This window comes from Grus americana, chromosome 3, assembly GCF_028858705.1.
Source record: "Grus americana isolate bGruAme1 chromosome 3, bGruAme1.mat, whole genome shotgun sequence".
Classification (NCBI taxonomy): Eukaryota; Metazoa; Chordata; class Aves; order Gruiformes; family Gruidae; genus Grus; species Grus americana.
This window is the reverse complement of record NC_072854.1, coordinates 117,388,511-117,403,492: the sequence shown is the minus strand read 5'-3', so window position 1 is coordinate 117,403,492 and position 14,982 is coordinate 117,388,511. Positions and strand designations below refer to the sequence as shown.

The 14,982-nt window shown below is 39.9% G+C and overlaps 1 protein-coding gene across 5 annotated transcripts in view; it reads right to left on the bottom strand.

Annotated features, from left to right (window-relative positions):
* Positions 1-14,982, bottom strand: part of BFSP1 (beaded filament structural protein 1) — a 120,633-nt gene that overhangs the window by 58,112 nt on the left and 47,539 nt on the right. Inside the window, exon 1 of one of the 5 annotated variants that reach the window (XM_054821044.1) lies at positions 5,292-5,398. The exons of the other annotated variants lie outside the window; for them this stretch is intronic. The gene's annotated coding sequence lies outside the window, so the exon portion shown is untranslated. Of the gene's footprint in view, positions 1-5,291; positions 5,399-14,982 lie in introns of those variants that run through there. 5 annotated transcript variants of the gene reach the window in all.

Here is a 14,982-nt window from a genome sequence, read left to right as displayed (position 1 = left end):
AACTCTCTGTTTTGTGAACAGCCAAACCTTTCTTCAAAACATATCCTTCTGCAAGACGGCCCCTTCAGATTGACATAGGCACAGATTTCTTGTGTAAGAAGCATTATTAACAGCTACTTCTTTTCCTTTCCCCACAGTAAAGATGCATGAGTACACCAATGACCTGGACAGATAACATCTCAAGGTAACATACTTTTTAAAGCTCTAATCAGATCTAGCCCTGCTCCTTGTGGTGAGGTTTCAAAAGAAATGGTTTCCCTCATGCTTGGGATACCCATTCAATGGGGGAAGGGAAGAGCACCCTTAAGTTCATTGCACTCTGCATGAAAGAATCAAGGATTCATTGGTCCAAAAAGTTCAGTGCTGTCCACGTTCCTGTAAAATATCTGAATGCCAACTAATCCTTGGAGAAAATGAGATTTTATGCCTTATTGCTGAAAAGCAATACTATCAGCTTGCAGGCATATTGCTCCTTGCAAACCTGTCCCGAAGGAAATGGTTAGAGCTGACTCCTTTTTGTTTGCTTTCACAGCAGTCAGGGATCATTTACAGGTAATTTCCTGCCTCTTGGCTGAGGAACTTGAACTTCCAAATTTTAAGAACATGGCATGCCCTAAGTCTATCACTTGCACCTCACAAGCAAAGTCCTAAAATTTATGAGGAGGTGTAAAATCTCTGTTTGGAGGGTAAATGGAGGCACAGTCATAAGACCTCGGAGTTAGTATTTTTGCTGTTTCAGTGTAGATGTAGGTTTATGATCACAGTGAGTTCAGATTGTAACAGAAGTAGGGACTTGGCATATCGAGGCTCCATAGTACTCAGCCAAAGTAGAAAATAAACTGTTTTCTACCAAGCCAGTATTTGAATAATGATCAGCTCCAGTCATCTCTTGTAATCTTTCTGATCATTCTGAATAGCAAAGTATCTTGTGCATTAGGTGCGCATGTGCATTTTGGCAAGATGCGACACGGCTGCTGATGCTGGAAAAAGAGTAAGACCTTGGGTGAATCTGGACTGTTTGTTCCACAGCTGCACCTAAGCCAGACCCAGAGAGATGCTGAACACCTGCAGCTCTTACTGACCTTCCCTTTGCTAATATAACTGTGCTGCTGACACTGCAGCGCTTCCGTGTTACTCAGCTTTGCTAAAAGCCTTTATGATATCTGGTTAGTTGCAGCCTAACTGAAATCTGATCATGGTACACATTGGAGCAAGAGTGTTCACTGTGTATTGCTGAGTCTGCCTCCTTTGGTCATTAGTCTCCCAGGTGTCATTTTTCCAAAAGTAAACAGAAATGCCTTTGAGTTACATGTATAAGCCAGCGCACTCACAAGCTCAGCAGCGTTCTAGTGCATCATCTATTGAATGTCCCTCATTTCTTTCAGCCGATGCATACCCTACTCTAAATTTAACCTAATGAGTACAGATAATTATCCAGATCAAGAATGTGCAGGGCCTTCAGGTGGTGTAACGCAGCTGCAAAAGACTGAAGGGATTTTATACGCACCTACCCACAAACTGCTTTTGTTTGGGACAGATATCCTGTCTCCTGTACGACTACTTTGATGAGACTCCCTTAATAAGGTGTAACCTACACCAGCATCTGCTATTACAATGTGCAGCAAGATTTGAACACCCCAAGAATCTGGTAGCTGGTGTCCCCGTCTGTGATTCCTCAGGCAGCCTGCAAATGAGCGTATGAACCATGACAAGCAATTAGGCACCAGCATGACTCTGTTAACGATCAGCAGAGACATGCCTGTCTTGCTGTGTCACTGATTGCTATGGTTTCAGGGTATTTGCTCTTCAGGCAGGGGAAGAGAGGTTTTATATGTGTTAATAGAAGCCAATAAATTATAAGAAACAACCAAATGAAATAAAGATTATATTGTCCTGCCTTGCAAATATTTAATTCCATTCTGGAAAACGTACCAGCTTCAAATTGAGGGAATGTGAGGGCTAACCCTCCAGAGCAGCCTGTGGCCCTGGTCTGCTATGGTAGTTTTCTAATTTGCCTGTCCTCCCCTATCAGGGCAGCTGGCACTCACCAGCAGGTGAATTTGCCTTGTATTTCCTCCATAAGGAAGAGACTTTACAATACTTTCTGCCTGTCTCCCTCCTTATTTACTTACTTTGTATGGCTCTCCCCTGCCATCTAATCAAAGGGACTGAAATCCTTTGGCTTTCTCTCAGAAGCTTAAACTTTTCACCTTTTCATTTGTTTTTGTTTTTCTTCATCCTCTGTTTCACTACTGCAACTTCCCTGCCTTTTCCAAATGTCACTCAGTCTTTTCCCTTACCTATCTGCCCTCCCAAATAAGCGACCTTTGATTTACAGAGAACTCCTCTGCAAGTTGTATCTGGAAGTTTCATGGTAAGAGTTGCTTTTAGAAACCTCTCACATTCACATTTCACTGCTTTCCCCAGGCTTTTTATTTTGATGACCAGTACAAATTCAAACAGTCAGGGTACAAATGGAGTACAAACAGTACAAGGATCTTATCTGAGGTACTGCAAAAGATTTTGACAGGTATAAACTGTTTTAAGTTTTTCCTTTAGAAATTTTAAAATTTGCAAAAACAGAAAATGTTTTTACTGTTCTTGATTTTGATCAAGTGAATTCCAGCACTTCCAAACAGATTTAGAATGGAAAGCTCTACTTCATCTAGTCCTGGAAACAGTTATCAACATTATTTGTAAGCATAAACCATCAAGTGAAAGACTCCTAAGACCCTTTGAAGTGAAAAATTAAAGCATAAGAAGATGCAGTAATATCTCCTAGAACCTGAATCCTGATCCTATAACTGAATCATCAAACCACACTTTTCTGCTCCTAAACTGTTTGTGCTTAGACTGTGTGTGTGGATAGCCCTCATGGATGTGGTTGGAGCTAATAAACAATGAACGCTTAATAAATCAACCAATCACTTAACAATCAATGGACACTTAACCACCAAGAAAAGAAAGGTCCTTTAAAGCCTGGAAGTTAATTTTCATCTCATGAAGACCACCAACACTGTGGACCCCCAAGTACAGTACAGAGACAGAAGAAAGAATAAACTCGTTACACATAGAATAACCCCCAGGCAGTATAAAACCTGCCATGAATGAAAATAAGCACCACTTACAATTTAAACTTCCCATGGTATGCAGTTTTGGGGTGTATATTTTAATTGTTGCTTTGCTTCATGTCATAATCTTTTGATAAAAACTTTATGCAGTTTTTAAAAAGGCAAATGGGTTATCTGGATGGTATCAGAACATGACAGCTGATACTTAAGTCATTTTGGCCCTGCCACTTGCTCTGTACAAATCCTGCTGAAGTCAATCCTGCTGATGCAAAGTGAGCAGCTCATGTAAATCTGCCAGGGACTTCTGTCACCGAGCTGCAAGAGTTTGTGCACATGAGAAAAAACATTCTCCTAAGTAATGGGGTTTGAGCCATTACAAACACATAATTATACTCAGGCTTCTTGCATTTCTCTTCTCAGCACATACTGCCAATTGGTTGTCCTGTGGGGAAGGATTTAGGATGTGTTTGTTCTGTAATGATACTGAAAGTGAACATTAACAATTAATGCAATTCATTATCACACTATTTTAAAATGAGTGCAAGTTGTTTTTTGAAGGGTATCCAAGCCAATCTGATTTAGAGTAACTACTAACAGCAACTTACCCTTTTGTGGTGCTTAGCATTTATTGAAATAAAAATGCACTATTCTAAAATTTATGAGAATTGATTTTGATGTTTTAATGAACTTTTCAGAAAGTGCAAATGTCTTGGGTAAGCTGCTAGCCTGGGATTCTGACACTAACTGGCATTCAGGAGACATATTTTATTCCAATATAGTTATTAAGGTCGTTTGAAGTACCTAAACAAAAGTGTGTAATTCAGTATGAGTAAACATAAAAAAATTTGGTATTATGCAGTGTTTCTCAGTTATCAGAGTCCTTGCTGTTCCTATATTGAATCAAAAGCACTCACCAGTTGACCACCTATTTACAACCTCACAATCAATTACTGCATCATTACTGGTTAATGTAAGAGTTACAGGAAAGCAATGATAAGGAAAAATAAATGCAAGCAGGAAACACACAATTATTGAAACTCCCAAACTTACTAATGGCTATTTCTAATTAAATATAAATGGATGAGAAATGTCTGGCTCTAATCCTCTTGTGAGATCACCACGGGGTAACAAAATGATAGATCACTTCACACGGGCAAGCAGTTTTTCACGTAAGAAACAAGCCAGATGATCAATTAACTTATTTGGATTCTGCTGAAGGAAAAGGATCAAAGCGAGTTTGAGAGACAAACTCAGAGATGTGAACCTAAACCCTGGTGACAGTTTATAACCTTGCAGATATAGCAGGGCTACGCAAAACTATGCAAAGAGCCAGATCAGAAAATCATCATGCTATCATCGTGCTAAGAAGGTGAACCTTTTCTCTCCATCAAGTAGAGTCATTAATATAATGGATTACACTGTCTGCACCTAGACATTTTTGTAGATGTGAATTTGAAAACACAGAAATGGACTTTTTGTTCCTGCTAGTCAAGGAGTGATCCACAAGGTTCAGGCATTTGCCATGCATAGTCAGGACCTTTTTAAAACAGGATGTGTTGGTCAGCAGGGACCGGGCTCTAGCCAGAAAAGTATGTAGCAAAAGAGAGTTCAGCAATACATATCAACTATATCTGACAAGGTGAGCACAAATATTTTTCCACACTATATCAAATTTGAAACTGAATGAGTAAACTTGTTATCTCATGTGAAGAGACTTTAGTTCAATGTCCTGTAGTTCACTGTCCTTGCTAACAAAAGGCAAAGCAATAACAGGAAAAAAACCCAAATTTGAAGCATTTATAAAACCTAGTAAAAGACAGTCATTTCAAGTCTAGTCAGTGGTTCACATTAATTCTCACTCAATATGAAAACTTTGGCCATATCTATTTTTTCTTCTCCAGTTTCCACATATTTCTTTTGAGAAAAAAAAATTATCCTCCTATACCTTTTAGATTTATGCCTTTCATTCCAGCTTTACTATTATCTCATCTGGTCCCAGCTGCCTTATTACTTCTTCATGTTGATTTTGCCATCCAGCAGTAGGTGAACGCAACAGTTTACATTGGTCATTACCATTTGAAAAGTACCATTCATGCTGGAAGAGAAAAACATCTTCTTCAGCTTTTGCTAAAATCCACAATACTGACTTTCAAAGAAACTGCCAACACCAAGACCAGTATGAATAGGAATTTCACAATAAAGCCATATAAGCACATGTACCTTTCACAAGGTCTTCAACTTCCAGGAGGATGTCTTTGACCATGGAGTTGCAATGGTTTCAAACCATCAGCTTGTGTAACGTCTCTCCTACCCAGCAACCCAACACAGGATCACAAGTCAAGCTTGGAGGCCAGGACTGGAAAGAAGGTGCAGAGTATAAGATGCTCATCTGACTTCATGGGGGATATGAAACGGGAGGTGACACTGTGTCCATCCCACTCGGTGTATGAGCCACGGTGGAGTTGCACAGTTGGGGTAAAGTCTGGTCCTACTACTAGTAGGGTCTGCAGAAGGCTGAGCATCTTTTATGAAGTCTTTGATTACTGCAACCATAGAATCACAGAATGGTTTGGGTTGGAAGGGACCTCAAAGGTCATCTAGTTCCAACCCCCCTGCCATGCACAGGGGCACCCTCCACTAGACCAGGTTGCCCAAAGCCCCATCCAACCTGGCCTTGAACGCTGCCAGGGATGGGGCATCCATAGCTTCTCTGGGCAGCCTGTTCCAGTGCCTCACCACCCTCACAGTAAAGAATTTCTTCCTCATATCTAATCTAAATCTACCCTCATAAGAGTTCACAGACCTCACAGGGCTTTCCTACTACTAGGGTCTGCTTTCTGGTGTGGGTCAAGTATGTTCAAGACCTTCCTGTCACATTGGATCTTGGAAATGGCTCTTGGCATCGACCTCAAGGTCACTGCAGTGACTCTCTTCATTCAGACTACTCCCTAGCTGGCTGCATCTGACTCCAGCACTCGCTCCAACATGGGTACCACACGCCCTGACTTCCTGCCTTTCGCAAATGCGTTTTTTTAAGATCCTCTTGAAAATCACATCTGTGATGCTACAGGTACATCTGGACAGGTTAGCATGCAATTTACAGACAGGAGAAGCCTTTCTATGCAATCAGATCATTGTGCAGTTAAGAAGCTACTGAGCTGCAGTAAGTGACAGTATGAGGGCTTATAATCCACTTTGAGACTAAGAAGCGATAAATGATGCTATTCTGTTCTAGACTGCATTGAAATGGGCTACAAAAGCTTACATTGTGCAAGCTGCAAGATGGTGATGGATGAGGGACGTGCAGCAACTGCACAGTTTGTACATCTGTCCCTCCTCCAGCTATAATTTAAGAAGCCACTCTCACCTCTGAAGTTATCACAGCACAGGTACTTTCAAGACCCATCTACAAGTACAACGGGTGACTCACAGTATTAGAAATTCTGTTGAAAACACTGGTACCCCTTGAATTGCACCCTCTGTGAAGTAAGTCACACCTCAAAGATGTTTCTTCACACGCATTGTAAGTCCGTCCCCTTGCTCACAGCTTTCTGTAGTGCATTCCCAGCACAAGGAGAATCTATTTTTTCTTGCTTGACCTATAACCTTTTGCAGGTATTAAGCGGCTTACAAACATAGGGTAAAAGCAAATGAGCATTTATAGCCTATGCGTAGGATTCAAATGCTGGACTTTTCTCAGTCACTATTATTCACTGATGCTTCTCTCACTCACTTCCAATTAATTAAATCTTAGATTTTTCTGGTATGATAAAAATCAAAATGAGTATCTCCTGCTCCTAAATTGCAACATGTTCCCAGCAGCTGTGTGACAGAACCCAGCTGATATCCCATATGAGTGTGAAAAACATTAGTCATCTTTCAAGTGCTAGCACTTAAAAGCTAATTAGAGTCCCTGAGCAGAAAAGCACTTTATATAGGTTTTAGATCGGTGGGACTAGAAGTGAAAAAATAATAAAGTGATAGCAGCAGGCTATCTTGTAGAGGAGGGAGATATTTATGGAGTCAACACTCAAACTCCTGTTTTCTGCAGAATAACATCAGGGCCATGTGACTCCTAAGCAGCATCATGACATATGATGGTTGCTCTTGACTCTTGCTGGAAATCAAAGCTCTTCCCAAGGAGCACTCAGCTCTATAGAGGGTCAAATTTCTACATGGGAAATATTTCCATGTTCCCCACAGGCTCCTTGCACATTTGCTGTGTTATTTATCCATCTCTGTTTAAATAATAAATCTCTTGGGACAGTAGCTGCCTCTCACAGGGTGTTAGCCGAGAACTTTGCTTTTAATCTCAGTTGAGGCTTTTAGCTGCTACTGTAGATAAATGATAACAGATAACTACAATACAGATGCTTTGTGGTCTCAGGAATGATCACTTGTCTACAAGATTAGTGTTTCAGATGTCTCAGCTGAAGTTTATTTGTTTCTTGTTTATTTATGAGTTGAAAATACTGGTGCCCAAAGAGAAGCAATCGAGAATGATTAGCTTTCCTTTGGAGGAATAGACGTCTAAAATCCATTTTTTATGTTTTTTTCAAATAACAGATAATTAAATATAGTACCAGGCAAACCTGGGGAATTGGGAAACTTTATAGAGAATTCCTCCAAAATACTTCTGCTGAAAGTCAGGCAGAAACCACCTCTCATTTGTTCTCTCTGACCCACTGACTCAATCAATACACCAAGCAATTTAAAAGGTACCTGATGCCAGCATTTGTGGGTACAGATAGGCAGTGTACTTGATGTTACAAAAAGCAAAGGTGATAAATTCGGTGTAGGATCAGAAAAAGCATCCTTCATTTCTCTTTAACGATTTCTATCCAATAAGCCTCTTGCAAAACACACTTTAAAAAGTCTTTCCGTGAATTCAGGGCGCTCAAACAGTACAGGATTATCAGCCCTGAGGCATGAGATGCACAAAACATACTGGAAAAGCAGAAACTTGACTCATGCTACCTATGTCCAGCAGCTCTCCCATCACCTTCAGAGAACATTAACCTCAAAACTCACTCAGCCTTTCATTTCTCAAACTGTGAGCAAAGGAGAAGCCCCAGAGTTCGGGTAACCAACAAGCAGAATCTGAAGAAGCGGCGCTGGGACCAGCTGGAAGGTCCTGTCCCCCATTAGCATTCATCCAAAACAGAGGTACCCTCAGGATACCTTGGTCTGTAAAGTGCTCCCTCGGGAGGTAGTCTTCAGTCCTACTCAACCGTACAGCAAAATCTGCATAGCTGCATTGGCAGTAGTCCCCTAATGATTTTATTCAAAGCAGTGCCCACTGTACATTTACTGGAACCTTATTAGCCATTTCAAGCAAAGGAAACCATTTAGCTTATTCTAATGTTTCAATACAGTTGGAAATCTGCTGCTACATGGAGACAGGAGTTTTCCTGTGTGAATGAGTTTGAAATATTGCTGTTTGGTTTTAGCTTAAATCAGAACATGGGAGACCAGCTTTGATATTCATCTCAAGGCAAAATGCTGACATCATGAATATTGAGTTAGCATCATGGTGTTTTGATGTGTTTCATCGTTATTTACTCTTTTTGTTACATTCTGTAAGAATTTAAAGAAAAAATAAAAACACTTAAATACACGTAATTTAGAAACTCACTTCCCAGTATCACCCAAATTTAAGTAGAGGTTTTGCACACCCATTAAGCTTGCAAATAGGCAGTTGGCAGAAAATCCATTTCTTTTGCAGAATGTGTTATGTTTTGATGTTTTGTTTATGGCACTATTTAGGGTGAGAACATACTGCTACGATATACTGTAGTATGAGAAAAAAAAAGAACTTTGTCACTGGAGAATGGATACAAACAATGCATCATGGGCTCAAGTTTCTTTCCACAGGCTGTTTTCCTTCCCTGCCAGGCTTGTGAGCACAAACCTGTTTTTTCTGTCAGAGGGATGCAGTACACACAAACCTCATCACAATAACCCAGAGAGCAGAGGGATCCTGGCTTTGGAGCAGTTGAAGAGGACCCTCTGCAGATTGGCAGCCAGGAGTGAATTTTTGCAATAATAATTCATCACAAAACAAGCTCATGTCCCCCTAGATGATAAACCTATTTGAAAGTGCAATTGAAACTGATTGACGTCAAATGTCATGAGAGGTCGCCTAAGGCAGAGCGCTGCACACAAATAACAATTGCTCCACAGAACACAGCAGTTGGCTTTGATTTTTTGTCATTTAAAAGAAAAAAAAAAAAAAAAGAAGAAGAGTTCTGTGATGGGTTGAGCAAGTGACACTGCAGGAAGGAGAAGCAGCAATGGTTATCTGCAGTAAAGCATGGCTGTACTCTCTCCTCCTGCCCAGTCCTTCCATGCTGGAGAACACAGGGACAGCCCTCATTTACCTCCTGTATTATTTATTCGATTTACTCTTAAAATACACACTTTTAAAAAAATCGTTAATAATTGCAAAAGAGGAAATGATCAGTGAAATCATGCATTTTGTCTAGAAAGAAATGTAACTTCTCTCACTTTGAGGCATGACCGAACTCTCGTCTCCAGAAGTTAGCATAAGACTTTCCTTAGAGGGCAAATTTTTGCATAAATGTAGTTTCATTCTGCCCACCTCCAGACTCAGGGGTAAGAACTTGAAAGCAGGTAAAATGTATCAAACCAAAGGTCCGCACAGGTCAATATTCTCTGCCTAATTGTGAACACAGAGGTAGGCTGTTCTGTATCCTCTTTATTATTGTTATTTGTTATTGTCTGATAGCAGTTGGTTTTCTTCTTGTTTTTTCCACTTTTTTCCTTTTTGCACTTTCCTGCCCCAGAAGACTTCATTGTTTCCCTCCAGTACAGGCTGGAGGGAAAAGCACAGGAAAAGAGGAAAGACTCAGACTTTTCTGCAGGGGATGGACTCTCAGCCTCACCTTCCTCCTGTGTTTGCAGCATCTGGGTTTACTCTCTTGAGCTGTAAAGCAGAGGTTTTGCTGCTGTGCAGCAAGCCAAGTGTGAATACAGACTGCAAACCACGACCTGAATCTATAATGGATGACTTCTGAAGCTGTTCAGAGACACTCTATGAATATTTTAGTTAGAAATAGGTAATAACTCAGCCTACGAATGCAATATACATAGAGTTGCCTGTTACATGAGCAACGAACAGGTGTGGTATGGTAAGTCAACACAGCATTTGTCTCTCTTTTTCCAAAGAATGCCTAAACTTTCTTTGTAACTTTTGAATACATGGGAAAATAAAGTGTCTTTACTCTGGTAAAGCAGTTATGACTCTGCTCCTGCTCACACTGGGGTTGGGGGACGTTTGAGACTTCTGAAAATCAGGTCTTGCATGGGCTCTAACATTTGATTTTTTTTCTCTGTGTCCATAAACAGAAAAGCTTTATCTTAATCTACACAAACTACACTTTCTCTTGTTTTTGTTTGGATCTCATCAAAACCAAAGTTTGTTTGATAAATAGAAAACAAATGCAGACAAGAATTTGCAAACAATGTACATTGTTTCTAAAAATTACAACAGGTGCAACATTTATTTCCCATATAGTGTCACTGGTAGAGGTTTTTGCTAGTCTTTTGTGATTTCAGTTATTGAAAAGTAAAAACAAAACTTCACTGAGCTTTCAGTGCTTCACTATAAAGCACTGTCTGAGAAACAAAGCAGAATGTGCATCCTGTATTTGCATTCAAAAAATACTGTGTATGCTACTTTGGACATGCCAGGAAAAGACTACACTACAACTAAGGAGCTTATGACCTAAAGAAGTTTTATTTAATAAAACCTCTTAAACTAGGAACATAAGGAATAAGTCTTGTTCCTAATACAGAAGAATCTCTAAAAAATTATCTGGGATGAAGGTCTGACTTTTATACGTCCCTTGTCTTCATGGATTTCAGCTGACCTCTTTATGTTGTCAGTGTCTTATAGAAAATATTTTTATATGGCACATTAGCCTTAGAAACAATCTTCCAGTCTATATACTCCACATGTAATTTCTGTTGGCTTTCATTTGTCTTGTCAAAGCTTGCATGGTCTCCCTTACTCAGTTACACAAATACACAACTAGAGTATCTTCACAAAAGATAACAGGATGATCACAGTTAGGATCTAGGTTATGGCAGTATGTTCCTGTCACTTGACCCAGAGCAGTCAAGAAAGATGGGTAAGACATGAATCTGACCTTTCTAATTGAAATCCTGCTCAGAGATTCCTGCTAGGAAGCATTCTCCCATTTCTCCTATTTGACCTTGCCATTGACTTCCTAAGTTGAAAAAGCCAAGACAAAGAAGTGAGGTGGTGTTTACAGGGATGGCTTTTGTCTGTTCTAATGCTACTGGTCAAATGTCAGCTTTGTACATCTTAACAGAGGTAAATAGATAGGATTTTTTTTTCCTTTATGGAAATCCCAACTGGAGGGAAGACAGCAGAGTACCATGACAAGAAGAGGCATTTACTTATATAAATAAGTCAAAAATCTGCATCTTGAAGTCCATATGTGAAGTATTCAACTTGAACGCTACCTCTACTTTTATATTCAGGAACGCTGAAAGTGCACCTAGGATATAGGCAACTAAATGTTCCAGCAGAGAACTTACTCAAATAGAATCAAAGTAATACACAGCAAGTACTAAAGCTCAGCAAAAAATTCAAGAAATGCCAATGTAATTCATATTCCTGTGCATTAAGACAGAGCCTTTTAAAACATGATCTTACACTATTTTATTGAAGATCCTGCACCCCATCGTTACTGGATACTTTTCTCACTAAACACCTATAGACTCAGAGCCTAAATTATTTAGCATCATTGCAGATCCTAAATTGAATACAACACTAAAAAGTTTCCCTATGAGCACTCCGTGCATTACTATAGCATTGCTCTGCATCAGATAAGCAAGGTCTGATTTTAGATATTAGGTGGCATTTTTACAGTATTTTATACATCCCATGTACTAGCCCCAACCACAAACAAGATTATTGAGAATTACTGCAGATTTTTTACCGTAGGTGTCTTGTATTAGACTTTCATTATGCACACTCAAGATTTGCATTTGATCCAATGTAATGGATCAAAGTGATCCTGCATCTCTCTCCTCTTTGCTTATATTAAGCCTACTGATGTTGCAGCTGCAGGGTGCACAAAATCAACAAGTTCATCTGGAAGAAGCTGTGCTTTTTCTCCTTCAGCATTGCCAGGTGAATCATCCACTGGCCTGGTGGACTGATTCCATCCGTTTTTACACCCGCACAAACACAAGAGCTGATACTGGTGAATCATTTGGAGGACAAAGCCAGGGGTACGAGCAGGGCGAATAACCACCTTCAGAGGTGGAAGGTGCAACACGAAACTCTTAGGTCTGTCTGTGAGAACATGGTGTAACTATCCACGGGGTTAACTGGCATCTCCAGCATTACACTGGAGCTTTGAGCAAGGAGGACAGCAGCCCCAGGAAAACTTCCTTTCCTGCAACACCGTTAGTGTGCACGGATGTGCAAACAGACATGAATCTGCCAAGAGACAAGCTGTTGGTGTCCTTCACCAAGAATATAGAGAAAGTCCAAGCAGCAGGGGACTCCAGGTCCCCATTTTGCTGCAGAGTACATGAAAGACCATGTGGCAACGGTGGTCCTCAGCAAAAAGCAGCAATCCAGAAGTAAACAGGCATCAGGTATGCTTAAGTTCAAATGATATCCATTTGTCATCTGACTTCCAGGAGCCAGATGCCCGCCTCCCTGATGGCATCTTTGAAAATCTCCCCAAAGCAATTTCTCAGAAGTCTGCAGTTACTCAGAGCCAGTGCCCCCCTTCACAACGTTAAGATGGTGAAGTGCATTATTTATGGATTCAAATGGCACATTCTTCTTCCAAAATAATCACTGTATAATTGGGATAATGCCCTTGATTATGTGCTATGGCCTAAGTAACACTTGGGTAGTAAATAACTCTTGGCTTTCAGCCATTTGATCAATAGTCAGAGCTGACTGAAGACTTACCATCAAGGCATTCAAGAATAATTAAACTTTCAAAGAAATGAAAAATTTCACAGTAATACTCATCTTCCTTAAAATATAGCATTTTTTTTTAAGTCAGGAGAATTAAAAACTTTTTCCCCCTTTTTAAACTTTTGCAACAATGTAAAAAGCAGTTATGAAAAGCCTTTCCACCTTTTCTCCTCATTAACCTCTTCTCATCATTAATTCCCTTGTATAAGTAGACGATTGTCAAATTGCAATAGGGAGTTATTCCCTGTGCATAGGCAATAGCTCTAGCGTTCATGCTGCTGCAACCTTGGGAAAGTTTCAGAAATAAGAAAAGGTCTCCAGATCCCAGAGAATACGCTTTATAATGTGAAACAGAGAAAACTGAATCAATTTAGCGTCTAAAAGAGAGTGTTACGACTACGATAAACTTATTGGATGTGTCCACAGTGCCATTGTGAAAGTAAACATACCCAAGTTATCATGGCACCACGGTAGCTGTATAGCCACAGTAATATGTCACTTGGCAGAGCAACACAGCGACACAGCTTTTAGAGCAAATTTTGCAGACAGCACTGAGCCCTGGTTTTGTTAAGCTTGAAAGGGCTGAGAACTCTTTCTTCTTGTGAACTTAGAAGCCATTTGCTATGCTGGAAAGCATTTTTTCCTCTTGACTTTCATGGCTAATTTGGAGACATTTTCCTTTTGATAAATGTATGAAAAATGTCTGACCACTCTGCACTGAAAAATAAAATTTCAAATTCAGTCACAAAAAAAAGCCTTGCAGAAGCAGACCCAAGAGCAGGAACTGCACCATTGAAATACCACATTTGTGAAACAACAGATAACAGTTACACAATCGCTAACACCCAGTACCAAAGAGGGGGAAGAGAATGGCTCAGACACTGGTAACTACATACCGATATGCCTCTTCAGGCTTACCAGCTGTAGCACCATTTGAATGTAATAAATCACTGCCTCTCAGCACAGAGTTTGTTACTGCTTAATAGTAGACTCTTACCTCTTGGTAAACCCCTCACAGTTTCTCATTAGCGGAAGTGTAAAGATCTTTTCCCTTAAGTTTCCAACATTTGTATTGGCAGGGCTGAGCATCCAAAAAAGCAGATGCATCTCCTATGAAGTTTTCAATACCTCAAGGAATTTAACAGCTTCTGTTCTAGTATTACTGAGCAGAGCTTGGTTTGCATTTGTTGCTGTTTGTCTGTGTGGGCAGATGCTTTATTTCCCCGTTTGTAAAATGTGATTATATTTACACATTATTTACATCACAACAATGTTAATTGGTTAGATGGTTTCAACTGAATGAGCAGCCTACAATTCAACAACATTGTAGGAGAGATCCCCTAGACAAAACTGTTGTTTAAGCATGGAAAGATTCAACAAGGAAAAGAATCCCCAAAACACTGTTCCATATGTGACATGCTGGTGGGGCCAGATGCTTCCTTTCTCCTCTCTAACATCTGAAGATATTAAATAATGAAAACTGAGAAGGGAGCAACTAGCAGAAGTGAAAGAGAGAATTATACAACAAAGAATAAAAATATGTGGATAGATAGAAATTTCCTGAACTTAGAAACCTACACGTACAAAAGGGAATACTACTTCGTGAATTAAAGCACAGTAAGAGATAAAGTAATTTGGTGAAGTAACAGTAGTAGCAGACATCCGCCTGGGTTAGGAACCCAGCTGTAGTATTACATATCAAGTGACTGTTATTTTTCAGCTCAGTTTTCTGATCAAATTAGGAAGCTAAAGAAAAGAAATCACAGTAAACACAACAATCTGTAGCAAAGTGTTTCTGTAAGTTTCTAAGCTAGTAAGGAAGCAGAGAGAGGGAGAAAAACTATTAATCAATGAAGTGTTGCCTTTTGCCTTATTGATCTGCCAAGAAAAAGATCTACCTCAAATATCAAAAATAATTAT